Below are 26,232 nucleotides of genomic sequence, written 5' to 3'. Positions count from 1 at the left end.
TAATTAGGAATATTTCACTGTATCTGTACAGGGCATTGCTGAGACCACATCAGATGCTCTGGGTGCAGTTCTGATCCTCTAAACGAAAAAAAAGGATACAATTCCTTTCAAATATGTTCAAAGATGCTTCCCTTTACTCATTCCTGAAATGAAGGCCTTTTGTTATCGGGGATTATTTTTTAGATCTTAGATGAGAAATCTTACTGAACCACGATTTTCAGAGAAGTCTTTCAGCTGGATATATTTTCTCTTGTTAAGAAGACTAAAGATAATAATTAAGAAGTTAAGAAGATAATAATTTTTTGAATGAGATACATTGGTATTAACACAGAGATGGGCTCAAGTGCGTATACTTCAATGCAAGGAGTATCAGAAATAAGGTGGGTGAACTTAAGGCGTGGATCGGTACCTGGGACTACGATGTTGTGGCCATCACGGAAACATGGATAGATGAGGGACAGGAATGGCTGTTGGAGGTTCCTGGTTACAGATGTTTCAGTAAGATTAGGGAGGGTGGTAAAAAAGGAGGGGGGGGGGTGGCATTGCTAATTAGAAATGGTATAACGGCTGCAGAAAGGAAGTTTGAGGGGGATCTGCCTCTGGAGGTAGTATGGGCTGAAGTCAGAAATAGGAAAGGTGCAGTCACCTTGTTGGGTGTTTATTATAGGCCCCCCAATAGCAGCAGAGATGTGGAGAAACAGATTGGGAAACAGATTTTGGAAAGGTGCAGAAGCCACAGGGTCGTAGTCATGGGCGACTTCAACTTCCCAAATATTGATTGGAAGCTCTTTAGATCAAGTAGATTGGATGGGGCGGTGTTTGTGCAGTGTGTCCAGGAAGCTTTTCTAAAGCAGTATGTAGATTGTCCAACCAGAGGGGAGGCCATATTGGATTTGGTACTCGGTAACGAACCGGGACAAGTGGTGGGCTTGTTAGTGGGTGAACATTTTGGTGATGGCGACCACAATTCTGTGACTTTCACCTTGGTTATGGAGAGAGATAGGTGCGCACAACAAGGTAGATTTTACAATTGGGGGAAGGGAAATTACGATGCTGTAAGACAGGATTTGAGGAGCATACGTTGGGAGCATAGGCTGTTAGGGAAGGATGTGGTGGAAATGTGGGACTTTTTCAAGGAGCAGATACGACGTGTCCTTGATATGTATGTACCGATCAGGCAGGAAAGAAATGGTCGTGTGAGGGAGCCTTGGTTGACGAGGGAGGTTGAATGTCTAGTAAAGAGGAAGAAGGAGGCTTACATAAGGTTGAGGAAACAAGGTTCAGACAGAGCAGTGGAGGGATACAGGATAGCCAGAAGGGACCTGAAGAAAGGGATTAGGAGAGCTAAGAGAGGGCATGAAAAATCCCTGGCGGATAGGATCAAGGATAACCCCAAGGCATTCTATGCATATGTGAGAAACCTGAGAATGACGAGAACGAGGGTAGGTCCGATCAAGGACAGTGGTGGGAGACTGTGTATTGAGTCGGAAGAGATAGGAGAGGTCTTGAACAAGTACTTCTCTTCAGTATTTACGAACGAGAGGGACCGTATTGTTGAAGAGGAGAGTGTGAAACGGACTGATAAGCTAGAAGAGATACCTGTTAGGAAGGAAGATGTGTTGGACATTTTGAACAACTTGAGGATAGACAAGTCCCCCGGGCCTGACGGGATATATCCTAGGATTATGTGGGAAGCAAGAGAGGAAATTGCAGTACCGTTGGCAATGATCTTCTCGTCTTCACTGGCAACTGGGGTGGTACCAGGGGACTGGAGAGTAGCGAATGTTGTGCCCCTGTTCAAAAAAGGGAATAGGGATAACCCCGGGAATTACGGGCCAGTTAGTCTTACTTCTGTGGCAGGCAAGGTAATGGAAAGGGTACTGAGGGATAGGATTTACGAGTATCTGGAAAGACACTGCTTGATTAGGGACAGCCAGCATGGATTTGTGAAGGGTAGGTCTTGCCTTACAAGTCTTATTGAATTCTTCGAGGAGGTGACCAAGCATGTGGATGAGGGTAGAGCAGTGGATGTAGTGTACATGGATTTTAGTAAGGCATTTGATAAGGTTCCCCATGGTAGGCTTATGCGGAAAGTCAGGAGGCATGGGATAGAGGGAAATTTGGCCAATTGGATAGAAAACTGGCTAACCGGTAGAAGTCAGAGAGTGGTGGTAGATGGTAAATATTCAGCATGGAGTCCAGTTACAAGTGGAGTTCCGCAGGGATCAGTTCTGGGTCCTCTGCTGTTTGTAATTTTTATTAATGACTTAGAGGAGGGAGTCGAAGGGTGGATCAGTAAATTTGCAGATGATACAAAGATAGGTGGAGTTGTGGACAGTGAGGAGGGCTGTTGTCGGCTGCAGAGGGACTTAGATAGGATGCAGAGCTGGGCTGAGGAGTGGCAGATGGAGTTCAACCCTGCCAAGTGTGAGGTTGTCCATTTTGGAAGAACAAATAAGAATGCGGAATACAGGGTTAATGGTAGGGTTCTTGGTCAGGTGGAGGAACAGAGGGATCTTGGGGTCTATGTACATAGATCTTTGAAGGTTGCCACTCAGGTGGATAGAGTTTGTAAGAAGGCCTATGGAGTATTATCGTTCATTAGCAGAGGGATTGAATTCAAGAGTCGTGAGGTGATGTTGCAGCTGTACAGGACTTTGGTTAGGCCACATTTGGAGGACTGTGTGCAGTTCTGGTCGCCTCACTTTAGGAAAGATGTGGAAGCTTTGGAGAGGGTGCAGAGAAGATTTACCAGGATGTTGCCTGGAATGGAGAGTAGATCGTACGAGGATAGGTTGAGAGTTCTCGGCCTTTTCTCGTTGGAACGGCGAAGGATGAGGGGTGACTTGATAGAGGTTTATAAGATGATCAGCGGAATAGATAGAGTAGACAGTCAGAAACTTTTTTCCCCGGGTACAACAGAGTGTTACAAGGGGACATAAATTTAAGGTGAAGGGTGGAAGGTATAGGGGAGATGTCAGGGGTGGGTTCTTTACCCAGAGAGTGGTGGGGGCATGGAATGCGCTGCCCGAGGGAGTGGTAGAGTCAGATTCATTGGCGACCTTTAAGCGGCATTTGGATAGGTACATGGATGGGTGCTTAATCTAGGATAGAAGTTCGGCACAACATCGTGGGCCGAAGGGCCTGTTCTGTGCTGTATTGTTCTATGTTCTATGTTCTATGTTTAACACAAATATTATGAAAATATAAACCCATTTTTAAGAATTACGCAGTTGCATATAAGCATCTCTTCAAATCATAAAACGGGCACATTATTTTCTTTTGCTAATGAATTTACTGTGCACAACAACAGCAATGATGCTGCATACAATATACAGTCTATTATCATCCATTCCAGAGAATGTACATGGAGAGTGCACAGGAGGTTCAGTTTGAGGTTCAGTTGACATTCTTGTATGTTTCCACACAGAGACGGAGAAAAATATTACTTGCTTTCGAAGCAGCAGCCAATTGGTCTCTCTCTCTCTCTCTCTTACTTTGTTCTGCCTGAAAACAAGGTGTAAGAGCAGAAAAATCCTGAGTCATCTTTGCCATTCGTGGAGGATTCCTGATGAGGATTCATAGGAATCTCTGTACAGCTAGAAGCAAAGGGAATTCAACCAAATCCAACTGTTCCGGGAGGAAATCCGCATTCCCAGACATTTGTGTGAGCAGAATAACTTCAAAGTCAGAAAAATATTTGAGACACTCTATCATTTTACCATTTGTTAACAGTTCAACTTTCTGTTTCTCAGATTTTCGGTGTCTCAATTACCCAGTCCGATACCTATATCATTGGACACAACACTCAACTGGTTACATTTAAAATTTACTTTCACCAATAGAGGAGTGGGAAAAAACATGAGTGACCCTCCAACATTGGTCAGAACACAAAGAAGAGATTCTCAAAGGGTTGTTAAGGTGTAAATTCCCTTCCACAGAAGATTGTGATGTCTGGATATTTCCATTTGTTCAAAATTGTCTATGTAAGACATTTGAAAGACAAATGAATGTAGGGAAATGGTACTGACAGAAAAGTGCTGCTGAGACCTTAATCAGATCATAGTGCATGGTAGAGCCGTGACAAAGTGTCTGATGACCCACTCTTGCTCCACAGTCCCGTGTTACTATGGTGCATTCAGCCTCATACAGCTCCTGCAAGGTGCAGATGGGGCCACTTGTTGCAGATCCCTGGTCCATAGTGACACAGGATTTAATTTAATTACTCACAGCTGTCACACTCAGATTGGTACGGATTGGAAAATGTTATTTGGAAATCCAGGCTGGTTTTGAAAGACGTCTCTGGTCTTTTTACAGAGTGCCCCCTCTCTGCAACTTGTGCTTCATTTGTTGGTCTTGGTCTAGACGAAGATTCGTTATGAATAAAGCTCCATACATCACTCACAAAAGTGCTTTACTCTCTCTGATTACAACATACAATAACAGCACATCCAGGAAAATTACAGCCATTTACTTTGAAATTACAGAAAATGAAAACATAAGGAACAGGAATAAGTCATTCGGACGGTCAAGCCATTGTATATGATCATGGCTGATCTCCTGTTAGCATTAACTCCTCCTTAATGCCCAGTTCTTCACACTCCTCAGCTCTCCGACAGGTCAACGATTCATGTACCACCTCTTTAAATACTTTCAGTGATGTAACTCCCCTAACTCTCTAGTCCAGATAATTCCTGACATTGATTACCCTCTGTGAGAGGAAAACACACTCTACACATACACCGTCACCTATTGATATGAACAAGAGGTGAACACAGGGGCTCAGGAAAGAGTGAATGGCCTTGATATCAAGGCAGTAGTTGACTGAGGATGTCATCTGGACCACCTCCTTGTCTGAACTTAATGAGAATCAGGTCTAACCTCCTCACTGGTTGGGGTCTTTCAGAGCACAAAGGAAGATGTTTGTGCTCGGTGGCCTACAATCCTGTCAGTCCCGGGACATCTCTTCTGGAGATCCTGAGATTAACTTCCTCAGCACAAACATCTTCAGCTCCTTCGTCAATGTCTATGTGCCCCCATTCCCGGCACCATCCATATATCGCAAAATCAGAAGCGGAGTGATCACTGAAGATCACGCAATATTCAGAACATTTTGTCCCCACTCAGCTCCTGAACCGGTCTGTGTCCATATTCAGCAAGACCCAAACAACATTCACGTTTGTTCTCTGAAAGTGTCGGTAACATTCATGTATCAGAACGGTCAGGCAATGCACATTTCCACAGTTAAAAGAGGAGCTCATTCAACACCTCAAGCTGGTTACACCCGGATATGTGGAAACCATTCAGCCCATCGAAATGACTGAACAAGAATAAGGACAGCCCATTCAATCCTCCTGCCTGTTGCACAGAAGTGCAGGGGTCTGGTCAGTACATTGAGCTGTTAAACAGGAACAGGCAGATTCCAGTAAGACCCCTAAACCTGTTCTGTGGAACCAGGAGGAGACCATTCACCCTTCGAGACACTTACACAGGAATAGGAGGGTGTCATTGATGCTCCAACCTGGAAAATGAATGGAGCAGAGACTGCACTCATAGACTGCTCACAATGTTCCTCGTGGCTCCATTGCCTGTGGAACAAATGATTCTTTAAAGTGTATTACCGGCAGTGAGGAAGGAAGACAAATATTTTGTGCCAAGCCTCAAGAAGGCATCTTCCATCTCCAAGAAGACAGATCCATGTTCTCCGTGGGGGTCAGAAGCTGGTGGGAATGGTTATCTGTTTTAGAATGAAGGTATTGTGGCTCCTGTCGCGATAGTGAATAATGTGAAGTTCTATGTATGATCACACTCCAAATGCACTATATTAATGTTGTAAGAGTTTAGTTAAAGATTGGCTCTCTCTCTCAATCGAAATGGGGAGTGGTATGGAGTGAGAGGAACGTTCTCAGAGTATTTTAAGCAATCGAGAATCATGTAAACCAAGTAAAAAAACATGGAATTTATCACCGTATTAGTTCTGTTTGGAACATAATGAGTGACTGTCCATCACCTTGAGTTTCAATGAAATCAACTCTTCTTCTACAAAGCGCAACAGATTAATCCTCATGCACTCCCGATGGTATAATCATCCCAATAATTAGTCTAGTGAAACTCCTTTATTCTCTTTCTGCCAAGAGGATTATTCCTTATAGAGGAGAGAAAATCTGTGCACAATACTTCAAATATTATCTCAACAACACTCTAGGGTTGATCACAATAATTCTGTTCCCTCACTTAACTGTCTCAGCTTCTTTCCGGTGGTATAAAAAGCCATTCCTTCTCTCTGCACTGCGAATGATGTGGAATTTTGAAGTTTCTTACATCTGTGCGTCAGTCATCACCAGAGGTGTCAATGTGGATGTATATCACGTTCAGAGGGAGACTCAATCAGAAAGAATTCATTTGAAATAGGGAATGGTCACCTACCTGAATGGAAATGACTTGCAGGAGAATGGAAATCAGGCAGAGAAAGGGAGCTATCTTTCCTTTTGTTCTGTTCTCACGGGATGTGTGCAACCCTGGTCAGGCCAGCATGTTATGCTGATCTTGAACTGAGTGGCTGATTGAGCTGTTGCACAGGATAATAAAGAGTAAACCACATTGCTGTGGGTTTGCAGTCACACAGAGACCTGAACATGGAAGGATAACCCATTGCCTTCTCTAAAGGACATGAGGCAAACGGATATGCTTCTGTGGAAAACTAGTGGTGATGAATTCATTTGCATTCCATCAACTTCCTTCATGAGACACCAAAGGTGTCTCATTATTCTGTGCCGCTTGATGATGAGTCAATGACTTGACCACCATGCAATGTCTGTCCATGTGACAGATTCTGTGGAGAGAACAAATTAACCATCTCAAGTGCAAATATTTTGTGACGCAAGCATAGTTTGAATGGACTTGAAACGGTTATATCTGGATTTACCAAAGGCACAAACGATGGATTATTCAGCAGCTGCATTTGGGCTGAGAAGGTGACTGAAATATCCTGATCGTGGTCTTGGGCAGGATTGGTGAATGGGGAGAATATGCAGAAACGTAAATATGAATGAAGAAAAAAGATCATGGAGATTAGGAACAGTCTGGTTTCTCCTCACGTATTGTTGAGTAAGCTGTGAATAGTAATTTGCTAGTTATTATCAGTAAGGAAGAAAATTTATGACTGCATCTGAAAATGATGACTTCCAAATTTTAAAATTTGAATATGAACAGCAATTCGGTTCGACTCAGCTTAATGGTCAGATGGAATGACTTACCAGGAACACCAACTATTACGAGGATGGGATAGTATCCACCTTGTATATTACAAAGGATATCTTCGATCCGTGATGCTAATGATATCCAAGGCTGAGAAAGGTAGAAAAGACCCAAGGATAAACTCCTGTCTGTTGTAATATTCCAGTCTAAGGTTCTCTGATTCTGATCTCTGCTCCCCTTGTCTCTCGAGCTACTGATCCCTGTTAGTCCAGTCATTAATGCTCCCGCCAATACTGGGATAACACATTGAACCGAGTCCTTAATTAATAGAAGAGGCAAACCCTCCAGTGACACATCTCGGTTCCACGGAGACTGACATCGATCACAGTCACTGAACAAATAGCTCCAGTAAACGCCTTTCAATTCAATATTGTTTTATTCAAATTCAAAACAATGATTCAAACTGCCATTTTCTGGATGGTCGATGTGAGGGTGACTGATGGAACAAAGCTTGAGGCCGGGAGATCAATTGAGTGTAACCATTCAATCTGTCTTGGATGCAGGAGTAATGCCATAAGGTTATCAGAAAGTAAACACGTGTCTCTGATTATAAATGGAAACATACATCCTGGAACTATTGAACAAGCATAATAATTTTAATTAAACATTGAGACAATTTTTATAGTTCATGGTCTGAGGCGAATGTGTGTCTGAGAAACGTGGGGTTGTAACAGACCAATGGCATGTATATGTTAACAGAGAATTGAACGTGACAAATGCAATTCAGATTGTTATTCCAGGTTCAGAGAGAGGCAGATGAGGCCTGTGCTATTGATGTTATTGATGTTAGTGAACTGTGATGAAATGTCATTTACTGGACTTCAATTACAGTGTGATTATGGTATTGTGGAGGAGACAGGAAACAGAGAGAATTGTGAGACATGGCAGTTCAGACTGGAGGGAGGGACAATAATATTCCCCAGTCAACAATATTGGAATGTTACCCTTTATAACTCATATGAAGAACAGATTCAAGGATATATCTAAAGTGAGGATTGAGGAGTAAAATCTATTTATTGAACACAAAATACGGGGACAAAATGATTTTCTGCCCATACTAAACTATGGAAAGTACAAAGAAATAAGATACACTCATTATATTGAGCTTCATAAAGTGAAATGTGTATTACAAAACCACGGAAGTGGTGTGTAATCTTTGTCAATCATTATTTGGCTCACAGCTCAGATGCTGATTTCCCTTTGTCAGTGATCCCCCTCATTGAGAATCTCTGATGCAGTATCTCAGTATTGAGGGGTTTCTCAGTTCCTGCTGCTGTTCACCCTGTCTATTTAAATTAAATCACCTTCTCACTGAAGAGAAAAAAAAAATCACACGGCCTTTCGGACTCTGTTTAACTGTCAGGAACTCAGCTCTGTGATATTATTGGCGATAAATGCTCTGGGACCTCAGCCAGTATCCGCACAATGCTCAAACGGTATGGCAATAGATAAAGACCTTGCCGTCCGTGAGAATTTCTAAATAAAACTTCAATTTTCTGTCCGTTCCTGTCTATCACCCCTCATGCTGTCTTCTGATCTATCCAACTCACCCTCGTTTAACATCCCTCCAATCACTCCCTGTTTCCAAATTGTCCAGTTGTACATCTTGATGCTGTGGCCATTTTGGAGAAATGGATAGAGCAGGGAAAGGACTGGTTGTTGTAGGGTCTGGGGTTTAGAAGCTTCAATAAGAAAAAGGAAGATTCTAACAGTGCGGCGGGGGTGGGGTTGGGGTGGGGGACGGCGGGGTGTCATTGAAAATCAAAGACAGCGTTACGTTGGTAGAAAGGATGCTTGATAAGGACTCACCTACTGAGGTCGTATGGGAAGAGGTTAGAAACAAAAACGGAGAGGTCACCCTGTTGAAAGTTCTCTATTGCCCTCTGAAAAGTTCCAGAGATGTAGAGGAAAGGATTACAAAGATGATACTGGATAGGAGCGAAAATAACAGAGTAGTTGTTATGGAAGAATTAAACATTCCAAATATTGACTGGAAATGCTGCAGTTCAATTACATTATATGGGTCTGTCTTTCTCCAATGTGTGCAGAATGGTTTCCTGACACAGTATGTAGATCGGCCAACAAAGGCCAAGGCCAAATTGGATTTTGTACTCAGTAATGAACCAGACCATGTGTTAGATTTGGCGGTAGGTGAACACTTTGTTGATAGGGACCACAATTCAGTTATCTTTACCTTAACAATGGAAAGGGAAAGGTGCATACCGCAGGATAAGAGGTATAGCTGGGGGAAAGGCAATTATGATGCGATTAGGAAAGGTTTTAGGATGCATAAGATGGGGAAGGAAATTGCAGAGGATGGGTACAATTTAAGTGTGGAGCTTTTTCAAACAACAGCTACTGTGTGTCCTTGATAAGTTCATACATGTCAAGAAAGGAGCAAATGGTCAAGTGAGGCTGCTGTGGTTTCCTGAAGCAGTTGAATCGCTTGTCAAGGGGAAGAAGGAGGCTTATGTAAAGATGAAACGTGAGGGCTCAGTTCGGATGCTTGAGAGTTACAATTCAGCCTGGAAGGACTTTTAAAAAGAGCTAAGAATAACCAGGAGAGAGCATGAGAAGTCTTTGGCAAGTAGGATTGTGGAAAACCCTCAAGCTTCCTATCAGTACGTTACGAATAAGAAAATGACCAAATGAAGATTAGTGACAATTAAGGACAGTAGTGTTAAGTTGTGTGTGGAGTCTGAGGAGATAGGACAGGCTGTAAATTAATATTTGAATCAGTATTCACAATGGAAAAAGAAAATGCTGTCGAGGCCAATACTGAGATACAGACTATTAGACTAGACGGGATTGAATTTCGTAACGTGGAGATGTTAGCAGTTCTGGAGAGTGTGAAAATAGATATGACCCCTGGGCCAGATGGGAATTAACCTAGGATTCTCTGAGAAGCTTGGACTTCAATCATACGCAATCATATATTCGGAATTTTACATCGCCATTGTCTACAGGAATAGTGCCAGAAGACTGGACGACAACAAATGTGGCCCTTTGTTCATCAAATGGAGAAGAGACAACCCTGGTAATTATATACCTGTCTTACTTTGGTTGTGGGTAAAGTGTTGGAAAGGATTATAAGAGATAGGATTTACCATCATCTAGAAAGGAATCATTTGATTAGGAATAGTCAACAAGGTTTTGTGAAAGGTATGTCATACCTCACAAATCTTACCGAGATCATTGAGAAGGTGACCAAACAGGTGGATGAGGGTAAAGTGAGGCATGTGGATTTCAGTGAAGCGTTTGATAAGGTCCCTCATGGTAGGCTATTGAAGAAAATATGGAGAGTGTGGTGTTGGAAAAGCAGAACAGATGAGGCAGCGTCCAAGATGCATGCAAGTTGATGTTTCTCTTGTACGCCTTTCATCAGGAATCAGTTTTCTGGTCTGCCGTATCTGCAGTCTTCATTTTCTCCTCGCTCCTCGGATGTTGCCTGACCTGCTGTGCGTTTCCAGCGCCACAATCTCGACGCTGATCTCAAACATCTGCAGTCCTTACTTTCTCCCAGAAAATATGGAGATGTGGAATTGTGAGTGATTTAGCGTTTGGATCACAAATCGGCTCGCTGAAAGCAGACAGAAGGTGGTAGTTGATGGAGAATGTTCATCCTGGAGTTTAGTTGCTAGGGGTATACTGCAAGGATCTGCTTTAGAGTGACTGTTGTCTGTCCTTTTGAATGACCTTAATGAGTGTATAGAAGGATGAGTTAGTAAATTTACAGTAAGGTCGGTGGATCTGTCGGCAGTGCTGAAGGATGTTGTAGGAGCTGAGCTGTAATGGTCTATGTTCATGGACCTACAATGGGCTAAATAGCTTCCTTCTGTGATGTAACGATTCTGAGGTACTCTGACCACAATAAAAGCTTTAGGTGTCTGGAGAGACAAGCTGGTCCAGTAAAGGACACACACTGCACAATCATCCATTATCTCTTCCTGTTTTCTGATATACAGCGGCCTCAAAATATCAGTCCAAACAAAATAGATTGATTCAAATTCAAGCAGTCAGGAGAGCATTCACCCGAGGGGTTGCTGTCAGAGGATTCAATGAATAATAAGATTTCAGAATAACACAAAAAATAAAGCAATATCACAGCAGCATAATAATTGTCAGCAGAGTAAAACTTACAGTTCCAAATATTTCCTAGTTCAGCATTGTGTTCAGTTTTGGTCACCTTGCTGTCGGAAGGATGGTATTAAACTGAAACTTTACAAGGATGTTGCCAGGACTCAAGGGTCTGAGTCATAGGGAGAGGTTGGAGAAGCTGGGACATATCTCTGTAGAGCGCAGGAGACTGAGGGGAGTGAAGTGCTTCGAGAAGCTCGTCATGGCCCACATCAGTTCCAGTCTTCCAGCCTGCCTCGATCCCCTACAATTTTCCTACCCGTGGAATGGGTCCATAGCGGGTGGCATATCCCTGGAGCATCTGGACAACAAAGATACCCACGTCAGATTCCTGCTCATTGACTATAGGTTCACTTTCAACACCATTTTTCCCTTCAGAATAATCACAAAACTCCCTGACCTTAGTCTCGGCTCCGCCCTCTGAAATTGGATCCTCAGCTTTCTGACCTACAGTACACAATCAGTGAAAATAGGTAAGGGTGTCTCTTCCATGAAAACATTCAACACTGAAATCCCAAAGGATGTGTCCTCAGCCCCATACTATACTCCTGTACACACACAACTGTATTGCCAAATTTTGAACAAATGCCATCTACGTGTTCATTGATGACATCATCATAGTAGGGCAGGTATGTAATGATGGCAAGTCAAAATACAGAACGGAAAAAGAAGACTTTGCGATGTGCTGCACTGAGACCATCCTCTAATTCAACGTCGGCCGAACTAACCAATTCATCAATGACTTCAGAAAGAAATGAGGAGAACATGCCCCCATCTGCATCAATGGAACTGAAGTTGAAAGAGTGGAAAGCATTAAGTTGCTTGGAGTGACGATAACCGACCTCCCATGTAGATGTGACAGGATGTTGATGAGGCCACTTTAAGAATACTGCGTACAATTCGGTTTTCTGCAGAAATGACTTACACAGATGTTCCAGGACTGGAGGTTTGAGCTTTAGGGAGAGGCTGGTTCGTTTGAGGTGTTTCCCCCTGGACTGTCAGAGGCTGAAGGGTGGCATTATAGAGGTTTATAAAACCATCAGGGGCATGGATATTCTGCACAGCCACGTTCTGCTCTCCAGGATTGGGGAGTCCAGAACAAGAGAGCATAGGTTGAAGGCGAGGGGGGTTGATTTAGAATGGACTTGAAGATATATGTTTAACAAAGAGAGTGGTGTGGACAGAAAGTGCTGTCAGAGGAAGTGGTGAAGGCGGTTACAATCGCACATTTAAAAAGTATCTGAAAGAAGAGGGATATTGGTCAAATGCTGGCAAATGGGACGAGATCAGATTTGATGTCTGATCGGAGTGAAAAGATCTGACTTATACGGGTCTGTTTCCGTTCTGCATGACTCTCTGATTCTATAAGAGGTGAGACGAATATTTCTGAAAGGCCCTTTCAAGAGGGAATTCTCTTCAGTGGAAGTTTATCGTGCCTCTATGTTCACATTGATTGAAAGCTGCATTAGTTAAATATTTGACAGAGAAGTGAGTCATGCATAATGGGATATAGACAGGGAAGAGGGGCTGAGACCCCAACCTGATCAGCCACAATCTTAGTGCCAGGTGGAGAAGACTCTAAGTATCTAATGACCCACTCCTGCTCCTCACTCCCATGTTTCTGTATTCCATTTAGCCCATCAAACCTGCTAAACAGGAGCAGTTGGATGCTACTTACTGCTATAAACTGGTGCACAGAAACAGAGGAGACCATTCAGCCCTTCAAAAAATGTCCCACACGCTTTGAGGTGATTTGGGAAATGTAATTGGAAAATCCAGGCACAGGCATGAAAGAGGCCCCTCATCTCTCTTCACAGAGCTTCTCCTAACTGCAACTTATGCTCCATGTGTTGGTCATGTTTAGACCTAAGTTCACTGAGAATACAACTCCCATACCTCACCCAGAGATGGCTCACAGAATCCTCCGGTATCCCTGACTGCAATATGCAACAACAGAGCATTCATGAAAATAACACCCACTAACTTTCCAATAACAGAATGGGAGAACATCAGAAACAGGGGCAGGTCGTTCACTCCCAAGCCTGCCTTGCCCTTCACTAAGATCATGACTGATCTGCTCTTGGTCTGAAATCCTCTTTCATACCCAATTCCTCATAGCCCTCACCTCTCTGACAGGTCAAGATCCATCTACCTCCTCTTCAAATACTTTCAGTCATCTCACTCCCCAACACTTTTGAGAAGAGAAATCCTGACATTCAATGCCACCTGTTTGAAGAAAACACTTGCTGCTCCTCTAGCATGGTTTATTGATATGAACAAAAGAGGTTGACACAACAGTTCAGATAAAAATGAATGGCCCCGATATCAAGGCTGTGGTTGACTTCTGTTGACATCAAGGAGCTTAACAAAACTGAACTTACTGGCAATCAGAGTAAACTCTCCAATGTTTGGGGTCAAACATGGCACAAAGGAAGATGTTCATCATCTCTGTCCTGGGTCACCTCTGTGGGAGATCCTCAGGGTAGCTTCCCCTTCACAAACAGCTTCAGCTCCTTCATCAATGTCTCCCCTCCCCCACCTTCCCCACCATAAGCTCAGAAGTGGGGATTGTCACTGAAGATTCCACAATGTTCAGAACATTTTGCCCCCCTCAGCTCCTGAACTGGTCTGTGCCCATGTGCAGCAAGACCCAGACAACACTCAAGATTGTGCTGTTAAAGTGTCGGTAACATTCATGTAACAAACTGCCTGACACTGCACATTGCCACAGTAAAACAAGAGTTCATTCAGCACCTCACACTGCTTTCACAGGAATGTGAGGAAGCCATTCAGCCCATTGATATTATTGGAGTAGAACAGGGACAGCCCACTCAGTACCTCCGGCCTATTACTCAGGAAGGGAAGGAGTCCAGTGTGATGGACCACACCAGAGCCCCTCGAAAATATTTGAAGGCAATAGCCTAGACTCTAATGTTTTCTTATTTTAAAGGGAATGTAAAATGTCTGTTCCAGATGCAATGAGACAGCATCAAGAGAAAATTCAGAGAGAGTAGCAGTCAGGAAACATTCCCTGAAGCTTCCAACTCTGTGGAGACCCCAATAGTTTCTGATGTTACTGAGAAACCAAAACCCAGAGATCCTAATCTGCGAAAGCTGGCCACACCCATTCAGGCTGCATTAAAACAAACCTAAGGACTCCCTCGCTGTTTACTCAAGAGTCTTAACTAGCCAGCTTGGTAACGATCGTTCAATCACTCTCTTAAAAGAAACCAGGACAAAATAACCTCGAAAAGCTACAGCATCATCACACTTGTCAGTACATCGAGCTGGCAAACAGGAACCAGGGGTAACCCAGTCAGGCCCTTGGCCCTGTCCAATCGGACAAGGAAGAAGCCAGTCAGTCCCTTGAGTCGCTTACACAGGAACAGTAGGAGGCCATTCCCACTTCAATGCACTTACACAGGGGCAGAATGAGATAATTGATGCTGATTCCTGATGAATGTCTTATCCCCGAAACGTCGATTTTCCTGCTTCTCGGATGCTGCCTGACCCGCTGTGCTTTTCCAGCAATTGATGCTCTACTCTGATCTCCAGCATCGGCAGTCTTCAGTGTCTCCAGATTGATGCTCTGACATGATGAACAAGTGGAGCAGAGGCTGCACAGACAGACTGCTCCACGTTGTTCCTCGTGGCTCTGTTGCTCATGATACACACGTGGGACTTTAACGTGTTTTTCTAGTCGTGAGCAAGGAAGCCATATGTCTTGTGTGAAGTCTCAAGAAGGCACCTAACATCTCTGAGAAAGCAGCCTGGTGTTCTCTATGTAGGGCGGAAGCTGATGGGAATGGCTACCTGTTTCAGATGGAAGGTATTGTGGCTGCTGTTGGGGATTGTGAGCAACCTGACGTTCAGTACAGGGTTCACTCGCCGACTGCACAATAACATGGGGAGAGTTAGTAAAGGCATATAAACTATTAGGAAAGTCACGTTAGACTGATGAATGGACTCTCTAAGTTCAAATAATGCTGATCTTGTTCATGTTGATCTTGTCGCATGTTTGTCCTGTTCAGTGTAACCTGTATGCCTTACTCTGTCCAAGTCTATTTCCACCCTATGATCTGTCTGGCCATGCTTACTATGATCTGCCTCCACTGCTCATAAACAAAGTGTTTCCCTGTACTGAGATACACGTGACAATAAATCACACCAATCAATCCTGGGTAAAGTATGGAATTTCTCACCGTATCAATGTGTCTTTTGGAAATAAGTGATCGCTGCAACTCTTCCTGTTTCAGCGTCACCATTTCTTCGTCTCTCACAGCTCTAAGATTCAACACTCAACTTCTTTTCTCTATCCTCATGTTACCACAACCCGTGTCTGTGGTAAGGAGATCATTCCTTACAAAGGAGATCAAATCTGTACAGAGTGCCCCAAATGCTCTCTCAGCAAGGCTCTACAACAGCAGGAAGCTGGCTTTACTTATGTACTCGAATCATCTTACAATGAAGGACAGCATACCATTGTCTGCACCCATTACTTACACAGGGTTTGATTCGGAGCAGTCAGAATAAATTTGTGAGTGGGAGATCATGCTTCCCAAATTTGTTAGAGTTCTTTGATGAAGTGACCAGGAAGGTTGATAAGGACAGAGCGGTAGACATAGTCTCTATGGATTTCAGTAAGGCCTTTGATAAGGTCCCACACGGCAGGCTGCTCTGGGAGGGGACATCACGTGGAATGCTGGGGGAACTGGCCAATTGGATACACAGTTGGTTTGATGGTAGAAATCAGAGGGTTTAGTGGAAGGATGCTTGTCAGACTGGAGGATGGGTCCATTGCTGTCTGTTATCTATGAATTGGTTGAGAATGTACAAGGTATGATTAGTAAGTTTGCAGATGACACTAAAGTAAGTGGGAGCATAGTCAGTGAGGAAGTTTATCAGAAATTGCAGCAGGACCTGAATCAGATGGGGAAGTGGGCCGAGAAATGGCAAATGGAATTTAATATCGATGCGTGATATCTTACATTTTGGGAACTCAAATCAAGTTAGGAGACTCATGGTGAATGGGAGGATCTTCAAGGGTGTAGTGGGCAGAGAGACCTTGGAGTTCAGGTGCATGGTTCTCTGAGAGTGGAGTCACAGGTAGACAGGGCAGTGAAGAAGGCTTTTGGCACATTGGCCTTCATCAGGTAAGACATTGAGTATAGAAGTTGGGAATTTATGTTGCAGTTACACGGGACTTTGGTAAGTCCGCACTTGGAGTATTGTGTTCAGTTTTGTCACGTTGTTATAGGGAGGATGCTATTAAATTAGAAGGAATGCAGAAGAAATTTACAAAGACGTTGCCAGGACCCAATGGTCTGAGTTATTGGGAGAGGTTATACAAGCTAGGACCTTTTCTTTAGCATGTAGGAGACTGAGGGAGTCCTTATAGAGCTGAATAAGATCATGATGGTGGGGTTAATGATCTCAGTCTTTTTCCAAGGTTTAGACAATCGAGGACGAGAGAGGATCAGTTTAAGGTTAAAGGGGAAGGAATAACAGGGAACTTGAGGGGCCACTTCTTTACACAAAGGCTGATGTGTGGATGAGCTGCCCGCAGGTGTGATTGAAGGAGATACATTAACAACATTTCAAAAGAATTTGGATAAATATGTTGATAGGAAAGGACTGGAAGGATATGGGACAACTGCAGGGAATTGGAGTTAGCATGGATGGACATTTACAAGGTAGAGTCGAAACCCCTCTGTTAATTAAAACCAAACACCCAGAAAAGCTCGCCTCACCTTGTAATCTGTTAAAATATGAGCGACACAGATCTCCTACATTCCATTATTTAAACAAAAATTAACAAGTTAGTTTCTTAACTTTAATAGTGAACACTAAACAACAACTATTCACAAATACAAGCGCCTCTTTTCTTAGCTACTTACTATCTGACTCCAACACTGTAAAAATATTCTGTTCCAACAGCCCACATATTAAACATTACAATCTCAAGACCACACAGTCTCCATCTTCCCCACTGTGTTCACTCTTCCAGCTGCTGATCTCCCTGGGTCATTTTTTTATTGCAAGTAGGTTCACATGAACATGTATCTTTGATCGAGAGTGTTTGGGATGGCCAGTTAGCACTGCTGCTCTACAGCAGTTACTCTGCTGTTGGATGGCAGTAGCTCTCCCTCTAGTGTTCAAATGCTGGGTTTATATACTCCCCATGATACAACAATTCTCATAATTTGATTGCTTTCCAGGTGTCCAAACAATAATATTCAAGTTCCGTTGGCTTCTGGTATCCTGACCATTATTTAAACTCTTTGGTTGTATTTGCATTGTTGTCAAAACAGCAACCAAAACTCACGTATCCATTTCCCAGCTAATTGTGACATATGGAACAGCCTGACATTTAGCTGGCATCTGTGCTGTACTTTCTATTCAACAAAACCCGTCCTATCTTAAAGTGACCTGACATGCTTTCGGCTTCATAACACCTCCCTCCTTCAGAAAAAAAAAACCATCAGAATGAAAAGATGGCTTCGTTTCTTTTCCTCTAATTCTTAATCCCATTATTATGAAATACAAAAGTATTAATCTCAGTTATGTCATTCATATTAATTTTGTACACCTATTTAAACTGGAATTAGTCAAATCTTATCTAAACTTTTTCCGTTAAATCCGCGATAACACATCTGCTATCACATTTTAGGACCCACAGCATGTACATTTTGTAAGTTTAAAGTCATTGTGATGAGACTCCAATGAAATACTCTCATATTCTGGTCTTTAAATATTCCAAAAAACGTGAGAGTTTTGTCGTTATCCACAACCATCTCCGACAATTTATTTGTCACATAAACATTAAAATATTGTCAGGTCAGTGCAAAACTTAATCATTCTTTTTCAATAATGGAGAATGTTGTATTTTTCTTTCTGGTGCATATTGCGTTTTAGCGACAAGTAGCCAATTAGCCATTCAAATCCATCATAACCTTTCTGTATCAATACATCTCCAAGCCCTATATCCCTAGAAGCAAATAGAATTTTCAAAGGGTTTCAAAATATTTGGTATAGCTAAAACTGGTGCGGTGATTAATCCTGCTTTAAATTTATCAAATGCCTTCTGGCATTGTTCTGTCCACCATAATCCTGTTTCCTTCTTTACTAGGTCCATCAGTGGTGCCAATACGCTGCTGAAGTTTGGAACAAACTTCCGATAGAATCCACTCAGTTCCAAAAATTGAAGCATCTCTTTCTTCAAGGATGATCGTGGAATTTCCTCAAAGCCCTTCGTCTTTGTGTTCCATGGGGTCAACCTTCCATGTCCAATGTAATGTCCCAAGAACGTCACCTCTGCCTTCGTGAATTCTGTTTTCTTTAAGTTTATTACCAAGTTTGCTTCTTGCAATCGTTCAACATGCTCTGCCAACTGTAACATGTGAGCTTTCAATCACTTGCTAAAGGTCACTACATCATACAGATAAACTGCATAATTTCTTCATCTGACCGTAACTCTGTTCCTGAGTCACTAAACCTGGCTTTGATGGGAATTCCTATCACTGGTGGCAATACTAATATGTCATCCCCACAGGAAATCATCAAAATTTCCGAGTTTTTATCTGCCACGTGCTTCATTCTATACTGAGCCCTTCAGGTGCTGCTTAGCTAACTCACCTACTCCATCTAATCTCTCCCTCACCTCACATACATAATCCGAGTGCGAGATCACTGACTTCGGTCATGTCAATTTATATTCAATTAATTCCAAAGGACCTCTCACTTCAAATATTAACTCAAAGGAAGTCAACTGAGGAGATTTTTTTGGGGCAAATAATTTTTGTACAATGGCAAACAATTCAATGAGACACCTTCATTCCAATCATTCCGGTAATCCTAACATTACACTGTTAATATGGTCTTCAGCGTCTGATGTTAACTTTCCAAGGCTCCCTGGGATTCAGGATGGGAGGCTCTTGATTTAAACTGCTGTATGCCTAAGCTTTCCATAACTTCCTTAAACAGCTGAGGGGTAAAATTAGACCCTTGGTCTGACTGAATCTCTCTGCGGAGCCCACAGTGAGTAAAGAAAGCTACCAACTCCTCCACCTCCCTTTATACCTTAACACTCCACAACAGAATTGCTTCTGGAAATCTGGTAGACACATCCATAATGGCGAGCAAATATTGGTTTTAACTTTTATTTTAGATAGGGGAGCTACACAACTAATCAGAACTCACGTGAAATGTTTTTCGAATGCTGGAATTGGTAACTAAGGTGCTGGCTTTATTACTGCCTGTGACTTACCTATCATTTAGAATGTTTGACATGTATGTCAAATAATAACCACATCCTTGTGCATTCCAGGCCACTAGAAATGCTTCTGTACCTTTGCCTGAGTCTTCTGTACACCTGGGTGACCCCCTGCAGTTAGTTTATGAGCTACCCGTAACACTGTACGATACATCTAAAACAATCTGGTGCACTTTGGCCCATTTCCCTTCTGCACTAACCTATCGGAATCTCCATTTTAATTTTAACATTCTATCTTTAAGTTAATAACGTTCGACAATATATTTTGATTCCTTTTCTGTGTGTGTGCATGTGTATGTGTGTGTGAATGTGTGTGTATATATCTGTTGTAAGTCCATTAGCCTTTCAGGAGTAAACACCACTGCCTGACCCTCTGCCTGTTCAGGTTTTTCCTGCACCGTGACATCAAACAGGGGGTCCGTTCATCGAGCATCAACTCCTTTGGCTTTTTCTTTCGGTTTTCCTTCCTGCTCTAACTTATGACAGTGGAATTTTGTTACTACACAGTCTGGAAATAATCCTGGGTATTTTTCTTTGAACTCCCCAATTCCCTAGTTTTCCTTTTGCCTTCTCCAACACAAGGGGTGCCACTCCCACCTTGGATCCTGCTAAATCGTTCACAAGAATAAACTGTATTCCTGGAAATGACACTCTGTTACTCACTGTCACTGTTACTGCCCCAACCTTGATTTGGCATTCCAACCTGATGTTACACAAGGGAATACTTAATTTCTAACCCCATTCCACAAATTGTCACGATCTTGATTAATATGTCAGAATGAGTGAAAATATTTTCATCTCTCACTATTAGAGGCCGAGAGAAAGTGAGGGCTGCAGATGCTGGAGATGAGAGTTGAAAAGTGTGGGCCTGGGAAAGCATAGCCAACCAGGTAGCATCCAAGGGGAAGAAGAGTTGACGTTTCAGGCATAAATCCTTCATCAGGAAAGTGGGGGTGAGATAAGGGAGGGTGAAGGGGGCTGAGAAATAAAAAGGAGGGTGGGGGTGCAGCTGGGTGTAAGATAGCTTTGAAGGCGATAGGTAGATGCAGGTGGGGTGTGATGGTGATGGGTCGGAGAGGAGGGTGTTGTGGATAGGTGGTAGGACAACTAGAACCCTGAAACTGGAACCATCATTAACGTTGACTTCACCAAATTCCAAATCTCCCCTCCCCCAACCTCTCCCAGATTGAACCATTTAATCTAGCACTGCCCTCTTGAACTGCCCTAACTGGTCATCTTCCTTCCCACCTACCAACTCCACATTCCCCTCTGACATATCACTGTCACTCCCATCTACATATTCTTATCGCCTTCCCAGTGACCCTCCCACCAGCCCAGCTATTACCCTCGGATTTATCTTTCAGCCCCATTGTCCCCCCACCACATTCCTGACGATGGGTTTGTGCCTGTTATTCGATTGTTCTGCTGTCTGGATGCTGCCTGATCTTTTGTGCTTTTCCGGCGTCTCACTTCTCAACTATTCGAAACTGAGCAGATCCCGTATCTCACAAAATTATAACTTCTTGTCCTTCTCCCTCCGTTCTTTCTGAGTAAACTTTATCTACAGAGGGGAATTATTTCAGAGATCAGGTACCGACTCCATACCCAGACCCTGCCCCGGCTGTGCACACTCCTGCAGCTCCTCAGCTCTACTTGGGGTCTCCTTTACCAGTTTCACAAATGCCACTGGGCCTCGCCTCTTCTGCCACATCTTTCCCCAAAGTGCCTTCCTTCAACGACAATCACTGTGTGTTCCAGCTTACTGCAGTGACACCACCTTTTCCCTGTGCCCTCCTTAAACAATCGGCACTGTCATTTTATGTGTTCCACGCCCTTATATTGAGAACACCTGAGGCCTTTCACCTCCTTTCAACCCCTTTGGGCTACTTTTTTCACTTGTGATAAACTATTGTGCGCTACTGTTTGCTTTGTAATGTGTGATCTTCCCTTCTCCCAATTTCTATCCCTCACAGGATGAAAATTCTCCAGAAACTAAATTTCATCTCATGCACCAATGCATATTTACCTGCCATTTCTGCCGCGCTTCTCACTTGTTGAACTTTCTGTTCACGCACATGAATTCTTACCATCTCTGGAAGTGAGTCTTTAACACGCCCAGCAGAATAATCTCCCTTCGAGCCTCACAGGTCTTATCTATTTTTATGTCAAGCACCCATCTATCAAAATGACTGTAGTTAATTCTTTCAAACTTAACATAAGTCTGACCTGGTTCCGTCTCTGTTTTTATGAACCTCTGTCTATATGCTTCTGGTACCAATTCATAGCCAATCAAAATAGCCAATTTGACATCTGCATAATCTCTTGACCCCTCATCTGACAGCGCTGCACATACCTCACCAGCTGTGCCCACCAGCTTAGTCTGAACGAGCATTACCCACAAGTTCACTGGACACACTATCTGCCGAGCCATTTTTTCAAATGAACTAAAAATGGTTTTGACATTTTTCTCACCGAAATGTGGCAAGGTACTAATATAGTTGTATACATCCCGATGTTTTCCCTTCATCTCCATCCTGTTAATTTAACTTCCTTGTCTAATTCCCAACTTCTGAATTTCAAATTCTCTTTCTTTTTCCTCTCCTCTTTTTTCTCTCTCTGTTTCCATCTCTTTCTTTTTCTTCTAACTTCAGTTGCCATATTTGCAATTTAAGTTTTTTCTAACTCGACTGTTTCTTTGAAACATCAAAGTGCTTGACCAACTCCATTATAATTTCTGGTTTCCTTTTGTCACTGGTTAAACCCAATTCCAAAAATGTCCTGCTTCTGTCTTTCTGAACTTTCTTGACAAAATTGGGAACCTCCTTAGTAGTGTAAAAAGCCATTTCCCTCACTTTTAATTTAAACAACCACCAGTCAACAAAATTAAACAGATTTTCCGACTGGTTTTATTTGAGGATCTAGGTCACTAATTGCAACGTGTTGGAATTTGCTGGGACATTTTGTACCTGAAATCTGTTCAAATCTGTCCAAGTCCCATACGGCAGGGCCCCAAACTGTGAAGACATCTATGTCGAGGACTTCTGTTAAATAAAACCACAAACCCAAGAAAGCTCACCTCACCTCGTAATCTGTTAATACATGAGTGACAAAGAACTCCCAAATTCCACTAATAAAATAAAAATAACAGTTTGTGTGTATGCAAGTTAGCTCGCTGTGCTTGAAGGTTTGTTTTCTGACGATTCGACATTATGACTAGGTAACCTCATCAGTGAGAGTCTCTGCTGAAGTGCTGGTGGTATGTCGCGCCTCTCTATTTATAGGTCTCGGGTTCTTAAGATGGGTGATGTCATTTCCAGTTCTTTTGTTTTACAAGAGTAGGTAGATAGGATCTAAATTGATGCGTTTATTGATGGACCTCTGGTCAGAATGCCATTCCTCTAAGAACATCTTTGCATGTCTTCGTATGTGTGTGCATTGTCCCAATCAAAGTGGTGCCCTTCTTTGCCTGTATGTATGGAACATAGTGATAATGGGTCATGTCTTTTGGTGGCCAGCTGGTGTTCGTGTATCCTGGTAACACAACAACAGGACCAATTCAATGGCAGAAAAATGATTTTATATACACTGTTTAAATAATGTGTGTGTGCAGATATGTAACATTTTTCACATGTGCACAACACATTCTAAATGAACAACGGAGACACACGAAAAGTGATGCATATGATGTATAAAATTTATAAAACATTAAAACATCATTTGATTCTCATCTAAAATGATATGTTTCCCCTTCTCTCAACATTCCCTCCTTTTCTGGAATTCTCCACTCCAATCTCTCCTTCTTATCAGGATGTGTGTTATAAATTCTTGCTTCTGGTGTCCCAACTTATTTCAGTTAATCCCCTTTCTACCAGAATTCAATATATTGGCCTGTTGGGTTCTTTTCAAAGCTAGTGTCTGTCATATTATTGGAGATAAATATTCTGGCATCAGAGTCAGCAATTGAACACATTACTCTGTTGTCCATGCACTATACAAAGGAACACAGCACACAGGAATTGCCAAAACATTGAGTGATGTACATCTAATTCTTTCAATGATCTAGTCTTCTCATTTTTCACATTTCCTCATCTATGTTGTCGCGCTCTTTCTCTCTTTGTATCTAGTTAAGAAATTTACCAATTATTCTTTGTGTCCCTTCTCTCAAAGCACCTTCTTTTGGTTTCTATCTATTGCTCTCTTCTACATGTAATGTGATTATAATTGAGCAATGTAACTGCAAAGACATTCAGGCGGAGCTGGCCAGAGTTAATTGGAAGGGGAGCTGAGCAGGGCAGACCATGGAGCAGCAAAAGCAGGAATGTCTGGGGATGTTTCGGAGGATATCAGAAACTCTCCCAAAGGAGATGAATCATACTCATGGGAGGACAAGGCAGCCATGAGTGATAAGGCATCAAACCAAAAGAGCAAACATACAATGTGGTGAAGATTATTGGGAATCCAGAGAATTCATTGGCTCTGAAACGACATAAGGCTGGCATCACTGACACTGCAGAGCTCTTAATCATGGTCAGGGAGAGAAACAGAGAGAAACACATTCACTTTAAACACAGTAGATGATATTACTCAAGGAAAAAAATTCAGGTGAATTAAACAATTGAATTAAAATCAGTTACTTGGTTTTGCAGAATGTGTCAGATTGAAAGCATTATCCGGGGAGAGACCCTCAGCAGAATGAAAGTATGAAAATGGAAGTGTTACCACATCAGATACCAGAGTACGTCACTGAATACATGACTGATGGGTGAATGGGTCTCGATGTGAACTAAGGGACAGACAGCAGATTTGCATTGCAGATATTGCCGCTCAAAACTGCGTATTTATGTCGTGCTGTAGACTACAGCAGCAGGAGAAGCAGAACAGCATTCAACCACAATCTGTAACTTTTAGCCTCGAATAATTTCCTCAGTCTGCCATTACCATCAATACGATCTATGTTTCAGTCATGACTGTGGGTGAACATATCAGGGTCAGAACCACGTGAACGTAAACCTGATGCGAACCCATTAAAGCTACCACACTTGACAAACAGATCTGATCGAAGCTCCGCAATCCTGTCACATTCTGTCATAAATGGTGATGGATGATTAAACAAATGACGGAGGAAAGAGCTCCACAAATATCCCCATCCTTAATAATTGAACAGTCCTGTACATCAGTGTAAACGACCAGGATGTGGTATCTGCACCACCCTCAGCCAGAAGTGTGGAGTTGATGATCCACCTCACCCTCGCCATGATAGCCACAGAATCACAGATGCCCGTCTTTAACCAATTCAATTTGCTGTTCGTGACATGAAGAAACAGCTGAACACAGTACGTAGGAAAAAGGCAATGGTCCCTGACACCATTCCTGAAATAGGACTGAAGACTTATGCTGCACAACAAGCCGTGTCCCTGGGGAAGCTCTTTCATTCCAGCTCCAACTCTGACATCTCCCTGGTAATGTGGAAAAGAACTCAACAATGTCCAGTTCCTAAAAGGATTATAATTACAATCTGGCCAGTTACCTCCGCCTCAGTCCCACCTCGACTGTCAAATTGGTGGGAGTTCTTTTTGACAGAAATAACCTGCTCAGTATGATTTCAGATAGGTCCCCATGTAGAGATGGTGCTGCTGTGGAAAGGTCACTGGATTACTAATCCAGACCAGGCTAATGCTCTGGCAGCTGGTGTAAGTTAAACACAATTGACAAAATATTAGAATGCAATATCTGGTGTCCGTAAATTGTGACCTTGAAGCCAATGTCGATTGTACTCACCAATTTGCTTCACAAATGTTCTTTCAAAAAGTGAAACCCCCGTGCTTTCCTTGTCTGACCTAAATGTGACTGCAGACACACAGACATGTGATCAATTTTGCAATGATCGCTGAATCCGCCAAACAAGACATTCTATTGTATCAAACTTTTCCGAGGTCTAAAGGATAAAACCAGACAGGGCACCCGGCCCCAGCCTCGGTATTGGAAAAAGGGAATGAGAAACACAGTCCTGTTGACCCTGCAGAGACCTCCTTCCTAACATCTGAAAGCTTGTGATTAACCTTGGGAAGCTATAAAATAGGAAGTGCAGTAGTCCATTTGGTCTGTCGAGTTTGCTACCCAATTCAATATAATGATACCTGGCCCTTTATTTCCAAATCGTTCTCCTTTTCCCCACCATTCCTTTACTGTCTCGAAATCATTATTTATATTCAGTGTCTTGGCTTCCAGGTTCGAGTGCATTCCCCAGGTTCACCAGTCGCTGAGTGCAGACATTTATTGTCATCTCATTGCAGAATGGTCTGTCTGTGCCTAATACTGTGGACCCTTGTTTTAGCCACCACAGCCAGGGGAATTATTATCCCTGCTTCTCACCCTGTCAGAGCTTTATCGATCTCACTGAGATCTCCACCCATTTTCCTAAACCCCATGGAATGCAGGCCCAGTCGCCCCAAACTCTGCTCCCACAACAAGCCTGTCATCACAGAGATCGGTCTGGTCATCCTTCACTGCTCTCCCTCAATGTCAGGCTTGTCCTTTATTATGTACTGAGACCAAATCTGCACAGA

At 42.8% G+C, this 26,232-nt stretch overlaps 1 long non-coding RNA gene across 1 annotated transcript in view; it reads left to right on the top strand.

Moving 5' to 3' along the window:
- The first annotated feature begins 340 nt into the window (after positions 1–340).
- The window catches only part of LOC140470889 (uncharacterized), a 1,100,083-nt gene continuing 1,074,191 nt past the window's right edge, over positions 341–26,232 (top strand). Inside the window, exon 1 of the long non-coding RNA XR_011956784.1 lies at positions 341–380. This is a non-coding gene — a long non-coding RNA (uncharacterized lncRNA). The remainder of the gene's footprint in view (positions 381–26,232) is intronic.

Source organism: Chiloscyllium punctatum, chromosome 52, assembly GCF_047496795.1.
Source record: "Chiloscyllium punctatum isolate Juve2018m chromosome 52, sChiPun1.3, whole genome shotgun sequence".
Lineage (NCBI taxonomy): Eukaryota > Metazoa > Chordata > Chondrichthyes > Orectolobiformes > Hemiscylliidae > Chiloscyllium > Chiloscyllium punctatum.
This window is presented reverse-complemented; position numbering and strand designations above follow the sequence as displayed.